A 6,052-nucleotide genomic window follows, 5' to 3' on the forward strand; every position below is an offset into this window, starting at 1 on the left:
CCACATAGAAAATGCATGCACATGTGTTTTTTTTTTGGGGGGGGGATATTTAGTTTCTGCCTATCAGACAACAGTTCAAGGCTCAGAAGTCCCTTCCTCTCTAGGATCTTACATCTTCAGTATCCTGAAGCTTGAATCAAAGGGTGGCTGGATGCAAAAGAGGGCAAGCAGAGCCACCTGGAGATATTTTGTTACCTGTGGCAAAGAACAAAAGGGTGCCCCTCCCATTGCACGTACAAAAGCACTTGAATCGTTCTTCTGCACTGATGATGGGACAGTGTCCTCCAGTGCAGATGATGGCAGCAGGCTAGACAAGCCCACATGACCCACAGCTCTCTTTTCTAACACCTTGCTGCCACCTCACAACATCTGCTGCCTGAAGCAACCGCCTCACTTTGCCTAATGGTAGGGCCAGCCCTGAGGGCATGGTTCCTACATCTCTAATAGCTGTATAGAAGAAGGAATTTCAGTGGGTGTAGCTTGGCATTCAAGCCACACCGGCTGAAATCCCCTTTTCTGCACAGCTATTAAGGGTGCAAGAGCCCTGTCTATGTTTGAAGCTGGTCACCCAAGAGCTACAAGAGGTAGGACTTGTGATAGATATCAGAGGGATACCAATGCCTAAAAATTGAAGATTGGCTATGTAGGTTGGATGTGGGAGCAGGGTGGCCATGTGCCTATTTTACAGGGGACAGTTTTCTATCTGAAGAGCTGTCCAGGCTTAAAGAGAAGAAGGGAGAGCCCAGAGGTCTGGAAATTGCCCATCCAAGGTTGGCACCTGGACAGCAGACTGAGCAAGGCGCACAGGAGGTCACCTGGTCATAGTGTTCTCCATTATGGTGAGATGTTTTGCATTTTGATTCAGCACACGATAATTATTTCCAAATTTGCATCCATAGATAAAAATTAATATATGCAAACTGTCCACTTTTTTGGTGATGCCTTCATGCCCCCATACCCGGAGGTATTTTCCAGTGGTAAAGCAGTTGAGCCAGACAAGAGAAGACCCAGGAAAATGGGGGTGGGGAATCAGGGGGGAACCCCACTTTTTTAATTGGGGGAGGGAGGAAATTGAAAACCTCTTATGAATGAGGAGTGAGATGCTTTTTAAAGCGCTTGTTGCTGCTTTCCATGCTTCTTTGTCCAGCAGATTAGAAACTAGTGCTGGGCCAAATCCTGTCCCCTATTTTTGGGAACTTTTCCTCTCCCTGCAACAGAGGCATTGTTTTTTCTGCCTCTTTTGTAGGAAGGGGGAGAATTTCAGAGAATTTTCTCTTTGGGGAGGGGGACTGGGTTTCCACATACCTTTTTTTAAGTGTAGGTAATTCTTGAGGGCATCTCCTTTCTATTTTTTTATTTTTTTTAAGAACACCCCCTGCACTCACAGTAGCCCAGGATTCTTCTCCAGCTGGGAGTTCTTCCCGAACGCCTATTGGAGAGGGCGAGGTCACATGGTCTCCTGGGAGTTCAGAATGAACTGCCAGGCTGGGGAAGAGTCCTGGGCTCCTCAAAGTGCAGGGGGTATTTTTTTAAACAATAAAATAATAGAAATAAGTCCCTTCAAGGATCACCTACCCTTAAAAATGTATGTGGAAACCCTGTCCCCCTCCCCAAGGAGAAAATTCTCCAGAATTCTTGCATCTCCCAGCCTCTTTCGCTAGTGTTTTCATTTTGCTCCCCTCCCCCCAAAGCCAAAAATGGAAGAAGCAAAATTTTTGGCACATCACTTTTAGAAATGATATGGCCAGGTTGTGTCTGGTGAAGTCTTTGTCTGCACGGTGTGTTTATATAACTGCATTTACAGGAGCTTCCATACTGGCAGGCCAGGCATCAGCTAGTCTAGCACACCTGTGCACTAGAAGAAGCCATCAAACGTGCAGGCTAGCTGTTGACCCAGTACTTTAACGTGCTGCCCAGAGCATGAACCTGAAAGCCTGAGTCTTGGGGTCGAAGGCTGAGACCTGGCAGTCATGGTATTCCTGTGAAAATGTCCCTTGGCCACTACTGAGATCTCAGTGATGGTTTCTCAGTTTTTCATCGTAAAAAACTTTACATACCAAGCGGCTCTTTATATGTTTATTTCTGGCATCATTTTGGTGATTTCCAGTGCACAGGCAATTGGAATACATTCAAAACCATTTAACACCCCTTAAATAGAACTCCTTCAAGGTCCGTTGTTGCCTGTCAGCTAGGCCTGTGATGTACTAAAACAAGCAGGAACTGGGGGAAAGATTAGATTGGTGAACATTTCCTGCCACTTTGGATTGAAATGCAAAAGGCAGCTATGAAGGGTCATAATCAAATTATGTTTTTGGCCTGGTGATAATTCAATTTGTTGTTAAGAATAAAGGAGCTTGGTTGTCTCTTGTCATCAGCTAAGCAGTCTATTGCTCTCTCCAACATTAGAAATGAGTGTGTTCAGGTGGTAACTTAGCTGTCAGTAATAAAGCCCCATCTTCCTTTTACAGAGCTTGAGAAGCCTGACAGAAAATGGACAACATTCCAGAACACATCCCAGAGCATACTCCCTGCCAGCTTTACTAAGAGCTCTGAGTAACTTGGAAGCTTGCATACAACTTCAGCAAGCTGTGCTAGCATTTCGACTACAAACCATTTTATTGTCTTTCTGTGCTCCCTGTCAACAACCTTGTGTGGTAGGTCTCTATTTCAAGTAGCAGGGAATGGGTGCTGTGATACAACTGACTGAATCCAATGAGTCCAGTTCCAAAAGCAGGAGGGAGGATTCCCAGAACCATTAGGGCAGCCAGAGGCCAATGAAAGGAGGAGAGAGCAAGAGGTGTGGGGGGTGGGGGCAACCCAGCTTCAGCTCAAAAATGACTGCATCTGATTTGCTGGTGCGATCCAATGGACAGTCATGCTTGAAATTTGGCTCCTTGGTCTTGGCCAACCAACAGTGAAAACCATAATCAAGTGCAGATATATTTATCTCTTTTATCAGTTTGGGAAGAATCATAGAATCATAGAATAGTAGGGTTGGAAGGGGCCCATAAGACCATCGAGTCCAGCTCAATGCAGGAATCCAAGTCAGAGCATCCCTGACAGATGGCTGTCCAGCCTCATCTTGAATGCCTCCAGGGTGGGAGAGCCCACCACCTCCCTAGGTCATTGGTTCCATTGTCATATTGCTCTAGCAGTCAGGACGTTTTTCCTGATGTTCAGCCGGAATCTGGCTTCCTGTACCTTGAGCCCATTATTCCGTGTTCTGCACTCTGGGATGATTGAGAAGAGATCCTGGCCTTCCTCTCTGTGACAACCTTTCAAGTATTTGAAGAGCGCCGTCATATCTCCCCTCAGTCTTCTCTTCTGAAGGGAAGGGTTGAATTTATTATGGACCAAATGTCTTGGAATACAAGTTCTTTTAGTGCACAATCCTATGCATGTTTAGACAGAAAAAAGTCCTACAACTCCCAGCATTTCTCAGCCATGGCTGGGAAATGCTGGGAGTTGTAGGACTTTTTTCTGTCTAAACATGCATAGGTTTGCGCTGCCCTTATTGTAATGTTGTATTTCAAATAAAGACTGAGGATGTTCATAATGATACTAATGGTGATGATAATGATGATGATAACAATAATGTAAACCTGTAACACACTTTGGTATGTGCTTAGTTGAATTTTGCCCTCTTTTATTTGTATATTTCTAAATAGCAGAGTCTCAATTCATTCCAGTCCTATCATCACACTGAAATCTTACCCTACCTCCAATCAGTACAGTTGTCTCCAACACTCTTTTGTAAATGTTTGGAAATCTGGAGATAAAGTTCTCCAGCCACTCTGCTTTTCTTATCATTTCCTCATTCTCTCTCCAGCCTTCCCTTCATTTTTTCCACAGTACCCTTATCTCAGCCTCTTGCATTACAGGTCTTGCATGATAACTCCACATGAGTACAAATATGTATATAAACTGTTGCAACGTTTGTGGTGACGTCTCATATGTAGGGTGGCTGGATGGCCTACTTTGCAGAGGACAATCCTCTAGTTGACGGTATCCAGTTCAAGTCTGGTTTAAAGTCGAAGAACCATAAGGAAGGAGAACAACAGGGGCCTTGAAGCTGCCCATCAACAGTCACCACCTGGTTGTTAGACTGAGCAGGCCACAGGTCACCTGGTCACAATCTTCCTCACTATGGTGAGATGTATTTTGATTTAAACTCTTTTAACATTTCCACCTATATACACATAATGTGCATATGTATGCAAATATTATGCCAATTGGTTCCCTCTTTTTGGGTGTCATGTAAGTGGCTACCTTAACACAGAGAGAAAATGCAAAGCAACCAACTTGGCTCTGAGGGTGTGAGGTGTGGCTGGTTATAACTTTGTAGGTAGGGTTGCCAACTTTTTTCCTTTGGGAGGTTTCCAGTGCCCTGTGGTGCACTCAGACAGGTCCAAGCATGAGGTGAGAGAGGGGTACACTTTGCCTAGGCTGCAGCCCTTTTACCACAAGGGGAAAATTGAGGGTAAATTGCAGAACATGCTTGAGAATATTAATGGAAACTTATTTCTTTAGATCTATGTATTTTTGTCCAGATTGTGTGAGATTTGCTGATGCAATCAGAAACAGCATTAAAGTGGAATGAGCAGCATTTTGAAAAGTGGTGCAGGGGTTGGCAACCTATATCCCTCCAGATGTTTTGGCCTGCAACACCCATCATTCCTCACCATTGGCTATACTGCCTAGGGCTGATGGGACCTGTAGGCCAAAACATCTGGAGGGATACAGGTTGCCCAGCCATCAGACAGGGAAGCACCAATCTCTCTGTCTCTCATACAACGAGTCCTAGTGACATACTTTCTCAGTAATGACCAGTCCCAGAAGTCCTTGTAAATAGACAGCAGGGAGGTACAGCTGGTAGGAGAGAGGAAGCACTATAATAATCAGTGGGATTGACCCCAGGGACAGTTGGAGCCAGTCCTGCTGGTAGGGCTTACAGGCCAAAAATTTATGTGAATAGCTAATCTAGTTCACAAGTATCCTAAATGTCAGGGGTGCCTCTGAGCATAGACAGTGGCAGAGCAGCTCAGATTCCAAAGAGGAACCATAAAATGTGGAGGAGGAACTTTCCCAGACTCTTCCAGACAGGGGGAGACAAACTCCTCAGGTTTCAATAGTCCAGCTGAACGGAGAGAGCCTCTCTTCACACACCCCATGAGAGATAGTGAACAGGGAGAGGTGGGGCTTGGGCAGCCTGAATTCTTAGACTCCAGGTGCAAACGCACGGCCAAGAGAGAGATGGCAGCTTAGGCGATCTGCCCGATTGGCTCGGCGGGAACAGCTATGCGTAGATACCTCACGAGACAGAGGGAGATCCCCCCCCTTAAGTTAGGGAAGCGTGCCCACCTTTTCTGAAACGGTAGGCAACTTTCAACCTTCCTGGTTTCCCTTTGAACTCCCTGAAGGCTTTTCCTTTGTAGACTGTGAGTTACTGACAATTAGCATCTGTACGACCCATTGAAGTAAAAGGATTAAAGAGTCCTGGATAGAAGCCTCTTGTCTGTGTTTTGATTTGGCTATTGAAGTTCGGCAGGGACGAAAGGGAGACCTGACACTAAAGATCTTTCTGAGAATTTTCCTTGTGAAATGTTTCATCTGAAAACAAGCCTCAAGTCTCTTTGTGGTTAACAGCATGAACTACCCCCACCTACTGTATTAAATACGATTTACAAAAATCAGCTGCAGCCTCTGTTCAGAGAAGTGTTTGTAGCCAGTGACAGTGGCCAAACGCAGCAGGGCTGGCTTAATGCATTTTGCAGTGAATGAACTGATACACATGGTCATCTAAAGAAGGGGGCCATTTCACAGCTATCCTCCTTGAATATCAAATCCCCTTCTGATGGCACTTTTGCAAATGGCTAGTGTAACATCTTGTGGCAATGAATCCTGAAAGTTCAAGATCTTTTGCACTGAAATATTGCACTGGCTACTGGTTTGTTTGTACTCCAGGCTCATTTCAAAGTGCCATTTTTCACCTTGAAAGCCCTTCATGGCTTGGGTGCAGCCAGGGGAGGCTGGTGGTTCCAGTTTTGGAGGG

General features: G+C 45.3%; 1 long non-coding RNA gene across 1 annotated transcript; it reads left to right on the forward strand.

Annotated features, from left to right (window-relative positions):
• Positions 1-688: 688 nt before the first annotated feature.
• On the forward strand, positions 689-5,504 carry LOC146346611 (uncharacterized). Its single transcript, XR_014789983.1, has 4 exons — positions 689-839; positions 2,469-2,654; positions 3,882-4,615; positions 4,736-5,504. It is a non-coding gene; the product is annotated as an uncharacterized LOC146346611 (long non-coding RNA).
• Positions 5,505-6,052: the final 548 nt, after the last annotated feature.

This window comes from Heloderma suspectum, chromosome 4, assembly GCF_057233095.1.
Source record: "Heloderma suspectum isolate Gila_16-S chromosome 4, 16-S_ref, whole genome shotgun sequence".
In the NCBI taxonomy this organism is placed as follows: Eukaryota; Metazoa; Chordata; class Lepidosauria; order Squamata; family Helodermatidae; genus Heloderma; species Heloderma suspectum.